This window comes from Gambusia affinis, linkage group LG23, assembly GCF_019740435.1.
Source record: "Gambusia affinis linkage group LG23, SWU_Gaff_1.0, whole genome shotgun sequence".
In the NCBI taxonomy this organism is placed as follows: Eukaryota; Metazoa; Chordata; class Actinopteri; order Cyprinodontiformes; family Poeciliidae; genus Gambusia; species Gambusia affinis.
The window spans coordinates 11251844-11270575 of record NC_057890.1 but is presented as its reverse complement, the minus strand read 5'-3'; the positions used below and the strand labels follow the sequence as shown (position 1 = coordinate 11270575).

Here is an 18732-nt window from a genome sequence, read left to right as displayed (position 1 = left end):
AGCTCTAAAATAAAGATATGAAACCCATAAACCATGAGGAAAAAAATCCATAACAGCAGGTGAGTCCCAGAAGACATAGAACAAAATAAAACACCAGCAGAGTAAAGGACAGTTCAGAAGATCTTATAAATTACCATTGCATTCGGAATTCACTTAAATATTGAATTGCTTTAGGATTACTTTAATATCTTTTGAGCCTTCGTTTTTAGAATGAAACCACATTCTGTTAATGACTATTATTCCTTCTGTCATCTAAACAGTTGAAAGCACCCACAACTTCAGCCACTACCTATTATGTCATTTCCATAAGTTTCTTTATGCCGCCCGCACAACTTTTATGCTTGGTAGAAGAAGCTTGAGACTCTTGTTAACCATTCTATTATCATTTCATCTTTGGTAGCTCTTGTTCTTTGCACCCAGCTATGCCTCCCCCAACCATCTGCAGAATGTATCCCAATGGAGGAGTTTAATTCTGCAGGGAGAAGCTGAGGCATGGTCAGGGTGGCTTTGTCTGGATCTCCATGGACAGGAGATTGGCTCTCTGGAGAAATAGCTGGCAAAACACTGAATCACCTGGCCATGGCCTGGACAGTCTATTCACATACACATACACACACACATATGGACACAGCTTTATGGACAGACAGACAGGCAGCTGCTAGCTTGATGGGGGGGCTGATGATACATGGATGAATAAACATTCAGGCGACATTATAAGCCTGCGACACGCAAGTGCACCCATTTACACAGAAAGCAGTAAGCCATCAATATGTAAACTAACTAATTATATGACTGGGTGACACAATCAACACACCAGTTCATCCGTTGTCATGCACTGACTCATACACACATCCTAGATATCTAGAATTGTCAGCTTCAATACAATTCACTATCCAATAACTTCCAACATAGATTGAGAGCTGAAAACCTATTTACGGTCTAAACCAATGAGATATCACTGTCAGTCATTGTGTCTAGACAATGCATACTTTATTAGTTTGGAGATAGACTAATAAATTGTCTACAAAATCAAGTGGATTTGTGTAAAACTAGCTCTTTTTGTTATTTGGTGTTTTATTTTTTTAACCAAGGGGAGTGAAAGCTTCAACAAAGAAAAGCAGGAGGGGAAGACACCTTTATGAAGATGGACACACTAAATGTGGCATTACCACCAGAAGCTCGTAAATATCATAATCCCTCGGATAGCAACGACTTGTAAATTACAGCATGGACACGTGTGTATACGGAGGGATACACTGAAAGAGATGAATGCCTGTTTTGTGTGTGACAGTCAATGTGTACAAGAAGGAGGACCCACAGGAACAGTACACAACTGTGGGGTGATCCATGCATCCCCACAGGCTGCAGATAAACCACATACAGCTGTGTTTATAGGGGTTCACTGAGTTAATTCTAAACACAAGGATGCGACGCTGGGTTATGTGTGGGCACACACACATCCACGTGAACACAGTTTCAGGAAGACAAGGAGAGCCACTGAAGTAACACTTTGCCAGCTGGCATCAGGAGACAGACACCCGCACATCCCTGCAGCCCACTTGACTGCATTAAAAAGGCTTCATTGGAACCATTCATAAGTCATCATCTCATTTGCAAGACAAATAGGAAAGTCAGATTGGTCAGCGGATTTTTACAACAGCAAAGCACTGAGATAGCATCCTGTTTAAACGGCGAGCTGGCACCGCTTCTGACCCTACATAGAGTCAGTACAAGGTTGTAGGAGAGGAGATCCATAAGCAGGATTTGGGAGATCAGTTAACTTAGATCATCAACTCTAAGCCACTACAGAACTGGTAACATCTTTTATTTATTCCACGCGTAATCATTGTTTAACAATTAAATAAATTGTGAGACAATAATACGGTGCCAAGCAATACATATTTTAAGGTTGTTGTTTTGTCTGGAAACACCATGTAATTCTGTAATGTTGTCATATTCTTCTCCCAGTGTACTATGCAACCAGTTGCCTTTGTGGAAACACTGCTGTGCAAGTCTTCTCTAATTTTTTTATTTGTTGTTGTGTATCATGTATCTTTGTTTGTTTTTTAATGTCTGTGTGGAGTCTGTTGAACAAATCAATCAATCAATCAATCAATCAATCAATCAATCAATCAATCAATCAATCAATCAATCAATCAATCAATCAATCAATCAATCAATCAAACCTTTACCAAAGTAAAGTGGGTTGACCAGACACATGCAAAAATTTTTAGATTTAAATTTAGAAAGAAAAATAAAAAAAGTTAAATAATCATGAAAACTACAAGTATCACAGCTGATGTAGGTCTTAAAGAAAGGTGTCCTGTGGGGGGCCTCTGGGTGACCTAAGCAGCACCTAGAAGGGTAAAAACATTTGTCTAGCGTGAGGAAGAAAGATTAGGACCATGGCTTTGATTAAAGATCACTGTTACGTTCATGTTGCTAGCTATATCAATATTTGTCAACTCTAAGGAAAACTAAAACTGCTTCACTGTATAACAATAACAAGGTTTATATATATATATATAAATAAAATTGGGTTTAGGTTAAAAACATCTTGTGTTTAGGTTTTTTAAAGGCTCCTGTGTCCTTTATTATGATTAATTTATGATCATGCCGAGCACAGACATGATCCTGTTCTTATAATGAAAACTAATTCCTATTTTAATTTAATCCAAGGATGTTTGATCTAAACATGAACAATATGGATTTAGGTCCCACATTTCTGACCTTTTATGAAATGATCATTGTTGCTGTAGATCGCATAGCCCTCGATTTGCTTTGCTTTGAAACTTATCTGATAATTGACAACCACAGACTGTTGACTTAGCTCTGCTCCATTTATTGAGTAAGTTAATGAACCCAATAGGTTTGTGAGTTTATCTATACGTTTTGTCCTTCAGATGACACCAGTAGATGCCCTCAGAATTGGACACAGAGACCAGACAGTAATAAATAAACATAGACCTGACCTATGTTTAAATCAATGGTTGGTTAAAGATCAGAGCAACTTCTCCGGATTAATCAGATGAAGAAGAGGTCAATTCTGTGGTGGTGACAATAGATGCATAAAAGTATATTTTGTACATATTTTCATGTATTTGTTTACTTTTTGTAAGCAAATAAGTACACAAAAGCAATGTTAGGTAAATTGCTTGGATTTTTTTTTATTTGCCCCAAATTCTACCATTAACACATTTTTCTTCGAACCAGAGGACTGAGATGTTTTCAACTTCCTTTAACTAGGAATAATATTAAGACACTGTACAAAGATTTTATTTAAGCATACAACAAATTAGAATAGTTATCACAAGTTCGGTAAAACTCAGCAATAAACATAATTCCAATGCAATCTGGAAAATGTGGAAAGGTTTGAAATTTTCACTGGATAACCAAATGCAGATTTTACATGTCTAAGTATTATAGACTTTGAAATTAAGCTCATGTAATTGGTCCAAGATCCCCAAAACCTTTTTGGTCAAATGTATATAGCCATTTATTCAGTACTACATAGCATGATAATACATGTTTGTTGTCTGGTATAGGCTTGACAAATATCAGTTTTAGTATTCAACGCCTATTAGAAATCTGAAAACTGTCTTTTTAGTGACTGAAATATGGAAAGCAAATATATATATATTTTTTTTATAAAAAAATTATAGGTCCACTAGGGTAGGATATTGGGATAGATTTATTATTATCATATTATAGGTCCAATAGTCTATCCTCCATCCTCTCATTTTAATTACAATGTGCACATTTTATTTTGAAATAAAATAAATTGTGCTAACAATCTTTCTTTCATTACCCAATACTGTAGCAATGCAAAACCAATTGCTGCAAAAATATTGAGATCATTATTTTTATTATATATATTTTTTAATTATTATTATTTTTTAGATTTTATTATTGTTTTCCTTTTTTGCTATTGAAGACTGTTTTGTAAAGTTTCTTTTCAGTACACTGGAGGGCTAGTTTTTACGGGTTTAAGGTCTGCTTTGAGGTCAACAGAAAGCCCGGTGCTAGGAGGATCAGAAAATACGCAGGTGAATTTGATTATTAATTAGAGCTCTGCGTGTTTACACTGTACGAAGCTTTCGGAAGTTTTAATATAGATTTTACTTTTATAAAATTGTAAAATGTTTCGGAACGAATTTCATAATTTATATGAAAGTTCAATATGGAAAACGTTCGAGGTAAGAGAGTTGTTTTATGGTTCTTTCTCTTCCGCTCTTCCCTTGCATATAATCCCAATAACTTTGCTCTGAGCGAAGCTATTAGTCCCGAAGCTATTAGCTTCTAACTTGGCGAACCTAATCATACGTAAGCTCGTTCTTTTAAGGTCCGTGTAATATAACTTAAAACTTTGCTTCGTTGTGTTTCGATACTTACACAAAATCAAAAGCTGAGTTTAAGTAACGTATTGTTTTTCAAATGTTTGGCTAGCACTTCCTTTGTCAGACACGTCATTTAAACTGACACAAGTCAGGTTAGTGTGTTATGGTGGCAAAAAAAAAAAAAAAAAAGTGTGTTATGGTGGCCTTTGTTTGTGTTGATGTTTGTGAAATGTTATTAAAATGGGCCAGGTAAGAAAACACAACAACAACAACAACAAAACAGCTGTTTCAGACTGTAGGGTCAAGTCATACAATATGCATAAAATGGTTTTATAAGTTTTGAAATGGGAAATTGGCACGTTCTTGTTCCTTCTTCATCATTATGAAGTGATTTTAAAGCCGTATGTTGGTTTTAAATCTCACTGTATTGTTCTGTCACGACTGCTTTAAATATGCTATAACATTGAAGTTAAGATATTATTATCCTCTTCTTTTCATTGTAAGCAATATGTAAAGTACAGTAAAGGAAATTTTACCCAATAATATTGTTAATGTTTTTTCTTAGAATGTGTTGCCTTTTAAATCTTCACAGAAGAATGTCAATAAGTGGAATACAATTGTGTGCAATGTGATGGTTTTCAAGAAAAATGTTAAAGTAGCTATCAGACTTTTTTCAGCAACCAGTCAAACGTGTTTTGAAGTTTCTCTGATTGCAATGTGTTATTAATTTTACAAAATTGCTTTGATTAGATGTTTGGTCTGCATCTTAATATTAAAAACAAAAGATGATAAAACAGTAAAATCACTTGAAAATAGTCAAATATGCTATTTCTTTGAAGAAGAATGTGCTTTTAACAATTACTAATTCGAATGCATTCATTTTCAAACGAGATAATTTAGTCTACGAGGTGAATTTGAATGCACCATAGGATTATTATCTATTTGCATAAAAAACTGTGTAGATGTGGTGTGACTAAGCAATACAGCAGCACTAGTGTGGAAACACGTCTTTGTGGTGAAATTGGTCTCAAAATGACAAAATGTCAGTGAAATACGGTTAAACATGTTGACAGAGGAGTGTGCAGGTGTATTTATGTGGTTTGCATTCGGCTGTCTGGTTGTAAAGACTATTTGGCCTGTAGGTGGGGCTCTGATGCAGTGTTTCAAAGCGAAAGTCCCGCTCTAGAAGTGAGAGCAGGGGGACAGGAGGCAGGACAGAGGGAGAGGTTGCTGCAGCAGACTCTTTTAAAGACCTTAAAACTCTGATACAAAAAATTTAGCTGGTTAAGGGGTGGCAACTGAATTCACCATTGCTACGAAGTTTATTTGGACGCTTTATAAACTCATATGGTCATTTTACTTGCAGAATGTGCTTCTTTGAAACCAATACAGCCCATAAAAAGTGTTGCTTGTATAATGTGTAGTCTGTGTTGATGGATTAGTTTTAAATTGCTTTAATGTGCACATAAGAATATTTTATGGAGAATGCTTTATTCCTCTACCACCATGCAGCTTATAGCGCCGAATACATGATTACATAATTAGGCTTTTAGAATATTAATTGCTTAAATGCAAAAGGGTGGTGGGGGTGCATTCCCGAGGCATGTTAAATGTCATCATTAGCAGGGGTGGGGGGTGGGGGGGGCGGGGGCAGATTTAAATCCCTCAAAACTATGCAGAGGTCGTAATTATGTTGCTGTGTGCCTAATCTCTGCCTTTAAATGATCCTGAGATTAGATACACAAATCCGATGATCTGATCATTTCACCCCTATATTGTAAAAATTAAATTGTTGGCATTGCCAAATCCCATTCTTAGCGAGATGAACGCATTACAGAAACTCTCTCCTGGCATCACTATACATTTTACAAAGCTCAGTACTGCATGTTGTCCCTCTGTGATTTTAATGGTTAGAAATGCAGCTATTAATTGCATAATTTGGTTGATTTCGTAAACATGCGATCATTAAAATGGCACTAGTGGCGTGCTTTAGATCCTTGTGAGTGGTACTCCTGCCTTACAAATACTCCTCTTTGATGCGGGCTGTATTGTTATGGTCTAAATGCGCATTGAGCCTCCAGCCAGGCTCCAAGAATTTAAGATAAACCAAATCCCTCCCGCCCTTCGATTTGGGATGTCACTGCGGACGAGGCAGGGACGCAGGTGAAAACATTCGTCGAAGCTCCATCCTCTCGCCCCGAAGCTGAAACAACTCTGCTTGCCTTCCTCTCCACCTCTGTCCGTCCCTCCCTTCGTCCTCCCTTCCCTCTCTTTCGCACTCTGCTGCAGCAGCCTCAGCACCTCAGTAGGGCAGGAGCACCGCACTGAGTCGCATCTACACTACACGCACGCACCTTCACGCACACAGACGCAGCCTCCTGCGGTATATCCCGTGTACGGCGCAGCGGCTTTTCCCACGGCATACCAAGTGCGTCCTCGCCGGGAGATGGGAGGTGCGGCTCCCGGGTCTCAGAGCGCTCAAAGCGGCTTGGTGTAGAGCCCTGCTGATCGGTGAATGCCGCTGGAAGTCTGCTGCTATTTCTTTTCCCAGTGCAGGAATCGCATTTTAACTGTGCCGCTGTCCGGGATTTAAAGTGAACAAGCCGCTTGATCAGGATATATCTTTATTCTGAACCTTTCTCATTTTTGGGGAGGGAGTGAGCAGAATTGGGATTTGCTGTGGAGGTGCCCCTATCTCCGCAGTGTCGATGCGGTTGTGACTGATATCTGCATAGATTACAGGTAAGGAAATTGTCTTTTTAAGAGGTTAGTTCCATCCATCAGCACTGGTTTATAGTGCTTTTGATGCCATAATAGCCGTAGATCAGGCTGGGCTTCCTTCTGCACCATCCAGGTGACAGGAGGCGTGTTGCACCTGTTCTAGCTGCGCCATGCCCGCTCAGCTCAAGCGATCGGACAGACTTTATCCTGCTGCAGAATCAGTCACCTGTCTCTCACAACAGTATGACTTTTGATATTTAGGACTGCAGAAAACTAAATTACCTACTACTCCGCTTGATTCGGGACATTATTATTGCCCGAGTCACCTAATTTTTGCGCTGCCAGTGCCCTTCATGTGAGCCGACGAGAACAGCATCCCAAACTATTAGTCGTCCTCTCTTTAAAATTATTAAATATTCGGTCATACATAGTGCCTAAAGGGATCGAAGTAATGTACATGGCTTGCTTTAAATATAAGGGCGTTCAGACTGCTTGACTTCAAAAGGAATCAGTCTAGACTTTGCTTTAAATTATTGAAATGGTCAAACTAAGTAACGCTCCATTTCCCACGGTCTTATCTGACATAGTTGGAGGATATGGCTTTCTGAAAAGCTGCAGTTTCATTTCAGTAAGGTATGACTTATGTTGGATGGACCTTATGCAGACTATGACGCTAAGGATAACTTTTCTGCGTGTTCTTTGTTTTCATAATAAATAGCAATTATGGAGCAACTTTATACATTCTGAAAAACTTTTTTTTTAAAGCTTCCTTCTCAGAGCAGGTCAGGTCGCTGGGATATACCACCTTCTAAGTTTTTGAAATGGAACATTTAAGACTGGGTGTAACATCAGAGGGCATCCTATGTTATCAGACTAGACTTTGTCTAAGTTTGATGTCAGTTAATTTTATTGTAGTGGCAGAACTGTTTTAATTTTATGGTACTTAGAAGATTAGACAAAAACTTGTTTTAGGAATTCAAATGTTGTTTGTGCAGATTTTAACCCTTTGCATGCTCAAATAGTTAGACTTTTTTACTCTGTCAAAATAACTGTAATGTGGCTTAATGTAAAGGGGAAATTGAAACAGATTTATTTAGCTTACTTTTTTTTTATTTTCACAGCAAATGATGTGAAATACTGTGAGTATTTGTCTCAATACTCACAGTTAAGAATTTTCTTTTGTTTTATTGGAAGGTCAACCATCGCCTTGTTCTCCCTTTCTCAGGGTCATTTTTCCACAGTCTGTCATCTGCATTTGAGTTTGAAGGTTTGTTGGTGCTAAAACTGTATTTGAGATAAAAGTGAAAGATGCATGACATTGCAGACTGTTTTGACATGCTTCAGCCTTGCAGTATGAGTTATGTGTTATGGTAAAAATCTGTCTTGTACATTATTCCTTAGCTCTCTTTATCATTACATCCATCCTCTATCCTCTCCTCCCTTGCTCCCACTATTATTTTCACCTCATGCACAGAAATCTCCTGCCTGTAGATAATGCAGAACCCCGTTACAGCAGTGGCTCTGAGCCCCTCTACTGGTTTCTCTCTCATTACATCCACTTTATTATACACTCGGACTCAGTGTATAATTTCGCTTTTACTCTTGCAAATCCAATTTTGATCATCCTATAATTTTTGTAAAGATCACTATTATTTGTCAAATATCAGATAGTTTGATTCCTATGTGCTTCTATTGTCATGAGAAATTGTGTATTTCTGGCTGAAGTCTTGAATTTTTGTTCTTGAAGAACCTGGTTGGATAGCACAGTCATAGCTGTCTTAAACTTATAAGGAATAACTTGCTGAAAACTACTTAGCTTTTGAGATTCATGTGCATGATTTCAAATTGCATGTTGACTTTACTTTCATCTGTTGTTGTGACAAGTTGTTGGTTTTACTTTATATCTTATTTTAACACACATCTCTGCATGTGCTTACTCATTAGCTGTGTATATTCTGCTGTTGCAGCTATCCTGGAGCAAAAATATTTAATTCCAAAGCAGCCTGATAATCCTATTTAGTCATAATTTTGCATCCTTGTCTTTTCATCAAAATCCAACTCCGTGTTGACCTCTGTGAACGTAGTAACACCCTCAGCCATGCTAATTTTCCCTTCCTCTTCCTGCATGCTGTCAATCAAAGGCTGCCATAGGACTTGGAACGGCAGCTTTTATTGGCACATAAGCACCTCACATTGACATACCAGCCCCGGTGTGTCGGCCAATGTTACGGCTATTGCGCTGCAGTTTGACAAGAGCAGGCCTTGTCAATATTATGACTTGCTAATGGATAAACTCTCACTCCAGCCTTGGTAGTGAAGACATTAACTGCGTTTTGGGGGCAGTACCCTTGCAAGAATAAGCGTCACATAAAATCTTTGCAGCGTATTCATGTCAAGGGAAAACTAACTGAATATGAATGGGGAAAATCTCTGATAGATTCTCCATAGTGATATAAATGCCTAGTGGCCATGTAGGCAAGATCCAGCGGAAGTGTGTTTGCGTGGCTGAGTGTGGGTGTGAATGATGCATCTGTGAATGACTGGCGAGGCCCTATATGAATACTTCGGTCGCAGAGACGTATCGTCATGTCAGACTGAATGATGCGTCTGTGAATTAGACCTGAATGGAGTTCTCTGTTTGTTCTCATTCTCTCTCCCTCTGTTTCCCTCCCTTCCTCCCTCCCTTGTACACACTTACACCCCTGTGGGCTGTGACAGGACTACCAGACACAGACCAGTGTCCAATTAGGCTCGCTCCTCTCTCACGCCACCCAACACCACAGAGGAGATTGCAAATTGTATTTCTGTGTCCCCAACTGTTCTTCCCGCCATCATGTGTCTAGCATATTTCAAAGCAGTAAGAGACAATGACAGGGATGTTAACCTGAAAGCAGGTTTTAGGTGGTGTGATTCTTCCCTCTTTTTTTTTTTTTTAGCTTTGATAATAGTTTGTTTCAATGCCTTAACTTTTTCATCTCTTTCTTTTCACCTATAGTGATACTACTATCAGACTTTTATTAAAAAATAAATGACAGAGAAAATCAGAAAATAATGCATTGCTAAAGTGGAAGACAAATTGTACTTAAAAGTGCTGCATGCATTTGCATTCGAGTCAACACTTTTTAGAACCACTTTATGCTGCAGTTCTAGCTTTTGGAGGTGTGATATGTTTCTTTCACTTTTGGACTTCTACATCTAAACTTCAACGAGACCACAATTAGATTTTTTAGATCTCAGCCTTTGACTAGGACAAAGGCTGAGAATGTTGAGAACAGTTGGGTTGTAGAACTGGCAATACTTATTTTATTGTAATGTTAAACTCTGACCCTGTGTCAAGTATTTGATAGCCCCTAAGTGTCTAACGGATTGCCCTATTTTTAGCTCCATCCAGCTACTCTTCTGCTTAGGCAAACTTCCCTCTTTCTGCTAAGGAAAAGCTTCCCCACAAATCTGACATGCTGCCACCACTTTGCATCACAGTGGGGATGTTTTGTTCAGTGAGATTTGCCCCTTCAACATGTTTCCTACATGAATAGTGGACTGCATTTTGTCAAGAAAATCCGAGATCATCCCACTTCCCCATGCTGGAGATTTTAGTTTAACAGTAAAAATAAATAAAGTTATCTTTAAAATTAATTACTCAAGTAAAATCTAGACCCAACATTAGACTTAAATGTCAATAAAATCAATTTGGTTGTGTGTGTTGTTTCTGTCTCCTGCAAACTTTGCTTTAATTCTACTTTTTTCTATTTAATCATAAGAAATCATAGTCAAGACAGAGAGAGTCATGACACAGGAAGAGCAGGTTTCCTGGAAAAAGAGGAAGTAAGTTTCCAGCCTGCAGATTTATAAAAATAGTTCAGACTATTACTTTTCTCAAAGCATGAAAGTTTTAAAGAAAGAAATCTAAACATTGTGAGTAATTGGATAAGATTCAAAGTAAAATACTTATATTAATATTGGGTTACTTGTAATAATACTTACACTTACACTTGCATTAGTGGGTACTCTTACAAGTAAAACAAGTAACTGTAACTTTGATATCAAATAATAAGAATCATGGATTATTCTTGGTTTCTTTTCAGAAAACATTTGTAATAACTCACATTAAGATTATAATAAGAGTAACTGATAAATCAGAGAAGCTACAGAAGTTATAAATGTGATTTTTACTCTGAACGTGAAATGGTGTAAAAGGTGTAACTGCAATTAAAGATCACTGATGTGTTGGAGGTAGATAGTAGGTGAAAGGTTAAGGGAAAAAGGGGAACTAACAGGAGAGCAGAGATGGTCAACGCCTTATTTGGAAACAGGTTGTTAAGCAACCTGAGACATTAGCACAGACATCAGGACACAATGTCTCTAAGACAGTGATGGAGATGAGATCATCTGTCCAAGCAGGTAGCCAATGAAATAAGCACAGCAACAGTGCTAGCCAATGCAAATGAACCAAAAGGGTGGATGAACCCTATAAAAGGTGGGTGCAAAAGAGGAAACTTTGGTTGGATCCTCCAGGCAGCTTCGAGTCAAGATCGAGATGGACAAAGAACTCTGCAGCTGAAGAAGAGCCGGGGCCACAGAGCCGAAGACTGTCCTGTTCATGGGGACCAACCCGTCTGCCCCGCAACATGTGGCTTCAAATTGCACTTCTCTCATCAGCTGGGTTCAGACCCCAAAGACGAAGATGAAGACCAAGGTAAAGGCAAAGGCAAAGACAAAGACAAAGACAAAGACAAAGACAAAGAAGAAGAACTGATGCCTTCCTTCCTGCCAGCACCCAAGTCCTGTGTGACCTCACCATCCATGAGGAGAAGAAAGCTCATCAGGCCTACAGAGATCCCTGCCTTCGTCGACCAACATCCTCCTACTGCTGCAACACCTCCTTCATCATCAGGCCAGGTCTGGGGTTCGAAAAGCCAAACTCTGTCCGTCTCTCTCAAAGGTTCCCTTTTTAGTTCTCAGTGTCAGCATTAGGGAAAGATAGACTAGATGATAGATTTTTCTTATTTGATTATTTCTGCTACTGAATTAAGCTGTACTGACCCTTGCAAAATTGCCTTACTAATAAAATATTTAGCATAAAGAAAATCTAAAAGATGTTGTGGACATTCGATTAATGAGTCACCTTAAAGTTCTTTGATGGTTGTAAAATAGCTATGATGTTCGATTCTGGAGAGGAAGAGGTGGAAAATGTTTATTGGTTCCTGGGCGGCCGGCTTCCTCCGGTTTCTTCCCCAGATTTTCCTCCTCGAAGTGATCATTCCTACTCCGTCTCTCTGTCGGTTCGAGTTGTTTGTCTGCAAAGGGTACAGGGACCTGAAAAGGGACAGGGACCTGAGGGACAACATGGGGCCAGTCCAACGGCGTAGGAGTGCCCTATGTTCTAAGTGTGTAAAAACAGAAGTTGGTTCTGAATAGCGCACTTAGTGTTGTAATCCTAAATGAGTAGGATTATGGGTGACTGTCCGAAAGACGACCGCAGTCACCACCCTCGCAGTAACTGTATGGCGTACAGGTGAGGGAGAGCTTTTACTGAGGATAATTGACCAGATCCAGACAGTGAAGCTAGTAGCCAAGTGGTTTGTTTTGCATCCCCACCTGAGGTGCTAAAGGGGGTTTTGCAGACAAACAACTCGAACCGACAGAGACGGAGTAGGGAATGATCATTTCGAGGAGGAAAATCTGGGGAAGAAACCGGAGGAAGCCGGCCGCCCAGATCCCTTGGAAATGAGGAGACCTCAACAGAACTGCATCAGCTTTCTCCGCAGCTACTGCAAATCCGACCTGAAGCAAGTGGGGAAGTTGGTTCCAGAAATGAGGAAGTGAAACATCAACCCCTGACAAAGAAAAGACCGGCCTGCAAGCATGCACAAGAAATAAAGAAAAGTCATCAGCTTAGTAATAGGGGATGTGGCACAATAACAGGTCCCTGTTCGGGCGCCACCTGTTATTGCGCCACATCCCCCCCCCCTTCCTTCCCTCTCTCTCTACTCACTCACTCTCTACTTCCTCTTCTGAGAGGGGAGATGTGGTACCAGCTCTCCATCTAACGGGTTAATCGAGTTTCCTAAATCTGCTGAGATTTACCCTGTCCAGAACTGAAGTAAACTCTGTTTAAGCTGGCATCGAGAAACGATTCGCCTGGTTTCTAACGACCTCCATCCAGGTGTCCCACCCTTCTTCCCCCTGTGAATTAGCCAGACTGAGCAGCCTGCAGCCAACTAGTTTCACAGAGCACACCTGTTAACGGTCGCTCGTTCTCTTTTATTACAATTTGCTCTTGTTTCTGAACCAGGTAGGTTTTAGTGACTCGGGCGAGTCCCAAGGATGATGTTTTAAATTTGGGCTATCAGGAACCAATAAACATTTTCCACCTCTTCCTCTCCAGAATCGAACATCATAGCTATTTTACAACCATCAAAGAACTTTAAGGTGACTCATTAATCGAATGTCCACAACATCTTTTAGATTTTCTTTATGCTAAATATTTTATTAGTAAGGCAATTTTGCAAGGGTCAGTACAGCTTAATTCAGTAGCAGAAATAATCAAATAAGAAAAATCAATCATCTAGTCTATCTTTCCCTAATGCTGACACTGAGAACTAAAAAGGGAACCTTTGAGAGAGACGGACAGAGTTTGGCTTTTCGAACCCCAGACCTGGCCTGATGATGAAGGAGGTGTTGCAGCAGTAGGAGGATGTTGGTCGACGAAGGCAGGGATCTCTGTAGGCCTGATGAGCTTTCTTCTCCTCATGGATGGTGAGGTCACACAGGACTTGGGTGCTGGCAGGAAGGAAGGCATCAGTTCTTCTTCTTTGTCTTTGTTCTTTGTCTTTGTCCTTGTCTTTGTCTTTGCCTTTGCCTTTACCTTGGTCTTCATCTTCGTCTTTGGGGTCTGAACCCAGCTGATGAGAGAAGTGCGATTTGAAGCCACATGTTTTGGGGCAGACGGGTTGGTCCCCATGAACAGGACAGTCTTCGGCTCTGTGGCCCCGGCTCTTCTTCAGCTGCAGAGTTCTTTGTCCATCTCGATCTTGACTCGAAGCTGCCTGGAGGATCCAACCAAAGTTTCCTCTTTTGCACCCACCTTTTATAGGGTTCATCCACCCTTTTGGTTCATTTGCATTGGCTAGCACTGTTGCTGTGCTTATTTCATTGGCTACCTGCTTGGACAGATGATCTCATCTCCATCACTGTCTTAGAGACATTGTGTCCTGATGTCTGTGCTAATGTCTCAGGTTGCTTAACAACCTGTTTCCAAATAAGGCGTTGACCATCTCTGCTCTCCTGTTAGTTCCCCTTTTTCCCTTAACCTTTCACCTACTATCTACCTCCAACACATCAGTGATCTTTAATTGCAGTTACACCTTTTACACCATTTTACGTTCAGAGTAAAAATCACATTTATAACTTCTGTAGCTTCTCTGATTTATCAGTTACTCTTATTATAATCTTAATGTGAGTTATTACAAATGTTTTCTGAAAAGAAACCAAGAATAATCCATGATTCTTATTATTTGATATCAAAGTTACAGTTACTTGTTTTACTTGTAAGAGTACGCACTAATGCAAGTGTAAGTATTATTACAAGTAAACCAATATTAATATAAGTATTTTACTTTGAATCTTATCCAATTACTCACAATGTTTAGATTTCTTTCTTTAAAACTTTCATGCTTTGAGAAAAGTAATAGTCTGAACTATTTTTATAAATCTGCAGGCTGGGAACTTACTTCCTCTTTTTCCAGGAAACCTGCTCTTCCTGTGTCATGACTCTCTCTGTCTTGACTATGATTTCTTATGATTAAATAGAAAAAAGTAGAATTAAAGCAAAGTTTGCAGGAGACAGAAACAACACACACAACCAAATTGATTTTATTGACATTTAAGTCTAATGTTGGGTCTAGATTTTACTTGAGTAATTAATTTTAAAGATAACTTTATTTATTTTTACTGTTAAACTAAAATCTCCAGCATGGGGAAGTGGGATGATCTCGGATTTTCTTGACAATTTCTTCTGGCGTTCTTTCAGCAGTGATCTTGCTTCATGACGTGCTTCTATTAAGGTCAGACCCATGGATTGCACCGCTCAGATAATTGGTTTGATGCAGAAAAATTTTTGCTGCATTAAAGGAATAAGAGTTTACAAATATGTAATTAAGCCTTTTGTTATGCACCACTGCACTACATATTGATGTCTGCCCCAGCCATGACAGCAAAATCCGAACTGAGGATCTCCAAACAAAAAGATTTGTGAATGCTGTGAGAATAAATCAATACATGAGATAGTATCCATTTTAATGAGAACCGTTGCTCTCATCTGAACAGTAAAGTCAACATATGCTTCAAAACTAGAAAGATTTGTCAGTGTATATGTTTTTACTGTTAAGAACATCTCTTGACTGCAGAGTCCTATTAAGATGTCATTTGCCTTTTTTAAGTGGTTTAACACATACACATGCTCTATCACAGCTGCACTGCTTTTCTTTCCTCCCTCTAGTATTCTCTGGTGCTGTTATTTCATCTTATTACTCAGTCCTCTCTCAGTTTCTGCCTTTAGCTTTCCCCTTCTATATCTTTCTTCCTTACTCAAAGCGTATAACTTTATCTGTGTTTGTGTTTGTGTATGGTGCCAGGCAAAAAGAGCAAAAAAACAGACTGCTGTGACATTGGAATGACCTATGAGGAAGGGTATAAACAGAGAAAAGGATGTTGTCGTAGACGGGAGGCAGGCCGATGTGGAAAGGCACCAGCGTATCAGTGGGTTTGCCTGACTGCTCGTTTTGATAAGACCATATTAGGCGTTTCTCCCTATGATTCATATGGAGCTGCGACTCTGATGTATAAACAGTTCTCTTTGATGCAGCAGCAGTTGACGTGCTGTGGCATATTGGTTCTACGCTTGTGTATGTCAAGCCAAGCATGACGAGCAGTAAATTAGTTTTGTTTCAGATGCATGAAATGATGAGAAAATTGCAGACTGTCTTAGGGCTTTTTTCGCACTTACATTCGCTCTCATTTTCTCCTTCACTGGTGCCCTAAGTCCACGCAAGGATTAAGTTCCTAATTCTGTTTTTATCCTGGACCTTGCAAAGAAATGTAGAAATTCGTGCTGTAGCACACGCACACGTACTTGCATGCTCCATTAGTCCAGATCAGAAAGAAACCCACTCTTCTAAATATTCTCTTGCTCCTCAACTGAACTGATTTTTCCTCTGATTTGCACAACATGCTGCATTGACTATTTTATTGTTCATCCACTAAACCTAATTTTAAAATCTGTAAACTCTGAGAAGTTTTTATACGTTTTAAAACTTTTTCACAGTTTGTCAATCAATAATTACTAACACAAATTGATTTTAGCATGGTTTTAAGGTGGTTTACCAACACCCAGACATAAATGCAAAAGACTAAAAAATAACCCTACACATCACCTTGAACAGATACCACACAGTAAAACACAGTGGTAGCAGGATCACATTATGGAAATGGTTCAATTTGGTTGGGACAGGGAGACCGGTCAGACTTGATCGCACAATTGGAAGCAATATAAAATCTGTAACTGGGTGCAAAATACTTGAGACCATAAAAGCAGAGACCAACTCTGAATATACAGTCAGAGCTAAAAAGATTGGGCTTACTAAATTCATGGGTTAGCACAGTTCAGGCAAAGCCCAGGCATAAATCTGGTTGTGGGTAGACTTAAAAATTGCTGTTTACACTCTATCCAATCTGGCAAAGCGGGTTTATGATTTCATACACAAAATAATAAAAACAATAGGACACACGTTTAAATGTTTGCCTTTGTGACAGAGGTAGAAATCATTTTGCAGAAGTATAAATCATTTTCAATTCACCATATTCTTTTACTTGGAAAAATTGCTTGTAGGTCAGCCTTTTCTTGTTAGTTTGAGAATCTAGAGCTTAACCTTTTCAAGCAACAGTGCATGAAGCCTCTTCAACTTTCCTTCAAAGGTTGTTTGTGGTGTGTTTGCTCCTAAAAGTTACCCTCATCATAGGCCTCAACTCTTCTTGAACTTTATCACTTTGCTGAAGCTGTGGATTGACCTTAATGAGTGGTGTTCTTTAGAAAAAATTTACTTGTTTCAGCTTGAAAAGAGAATCGATGCTCAATGTTTGGTGTTGAAAGAGGTCAATGACTTCTTTTTTAGTTGTGAGCGCTCAAAGCATCGTTTCAAAGTGGGAATGTTAAAGAAACAAAACACATACACACTGGAGAGCTTTCATTTAAAAAAATGTAGCCAATAACAACATGGCTGAGAATAGGTCTGCAGTTATAATTTACTTATTGAAATGTAGTATTGCTCTCAGTGACTGTTTGCAGACTCCTCTAAGGATGCAGTGCTATAATCAACTATACCAAGATTATTACTATATTTTATTTACAGAGACAATTCACTGTGCTAGTAGGGGGGATCCTGCAGGTTTCCTTTGAGAATTTAATGATAATATGCGCTTCTATTTTTGTCTCATCCCCGGGATGTTACACTCGTTCTTTTACCTTGACACTTTCAATCCCTCCTCAGTGTCGGCGAACATCAATATTCAATGCTAGCACAGTAATTGTAGAACAGCAGGTTTAAGGGGAACCCCTGCTGCTTTCTTAGCCAGAAGGTAGTGAGATTGAGTGAGAATCAACTCAGTGTTATTCCTTCTTTATGATAACTCCGCCTCTTCTAGTCTTCTCCCTCCCCTGAGGCATGTCGCTGTCTCGCGGCATAACTTGAGGAATGTTACAGAAAGAATTAGCGAGACTTACACAGAGTTTTGTGTTTTTATTCTTTCTGTGCAAGACTCCGCTTTGCCTTTCCTGAGTATCTTTTTTTCTGTTGATAGGATTTGGGATGGCTTATGTCTGTGCAAAGGCAATGATTGACTCGCAGCCAAACTCGCACCAGTGAGTTGGAGACTTTTTTTGCTCACTTGGCATAAAACCTTGCATTTATCTTTTTTAGCTAAGTCTTGGACTTTCAGCAGTTTAGTTATTGCAATTTGAATGAAGAGCAAGATTTGAATGTATGATTTTGGACTTTTATACCAGATAAAGTCTTTCCATATTTAGTCATTAATCAGTTAAATAATAGTTTGTGTTACAAATCGTTTTTTTATTAGGGTTCAAAAAGCCTGGGAATTTTAGTTAGATACTTTCTATGGAAATTGAAATGAGTAATCTTAGAATTTAAGATGGAGAAGTCTGGCCTTAAATGCAAATTTTAAATTAAGCAGAAGAACACATATGTTGTTTTGACTAAAAACCTGTTTTTGTGCAATACATTTGAGTATATCTATCCATGGGTCTTGAACTCTAAATTTCAAAGGTTTGACTTTTACAACTTTTAGAGGTCTCAACAAACCTGAGTTAAATATTTATTTTACTAGCATAATTCTGTAAAACGGGATTGTATGCTGAAGAGGTAATTCAGCCATTTGATTCAGATCTCTGGTGGGCTAGTGACACATCTAATAGTTGCAGAGCCCTCGCCCTTGAAGACGAGAGTTTTACACCACTGATTCATACTATTTTGCAATCCTGCTTACTGCAGGGGCATTAAAACTATAACAACTACATCCTCTTTTGGCTCACCAGAAATTCATCATATCATCTGAGTTTACAAACGGATGTAAAAATTGCTTGAGGGTTTTATTTCTGCCT

At 39.0% G+C, this 18732-nt stretch overlaps 1 protein-coding gene across 2 annotated transcripts in view; it reads left to right on the top strand.

Moving 5' to 3' along the window:
* The first annotated feature begins 6456 nt into the window (after positions 1-6456).
* The window catches only part of plxna4 (plexin A4), a 268637-nt gene continuing 256361 nt past the window's right edge, over positions 6457-18732 (top strand). The window contains exon 1 of one of the 2 annotated variants that reach the window (XM_044108055.1): positions 6457-7079. The gene's annotated coding sequence lies outside the window, so the exon portion shown is untranslated. The remainder of the gene's footprint in view (positions 7080-18732) is intronic. The other variant, XM_044108054.1, reaches the window with a different exon arrangement.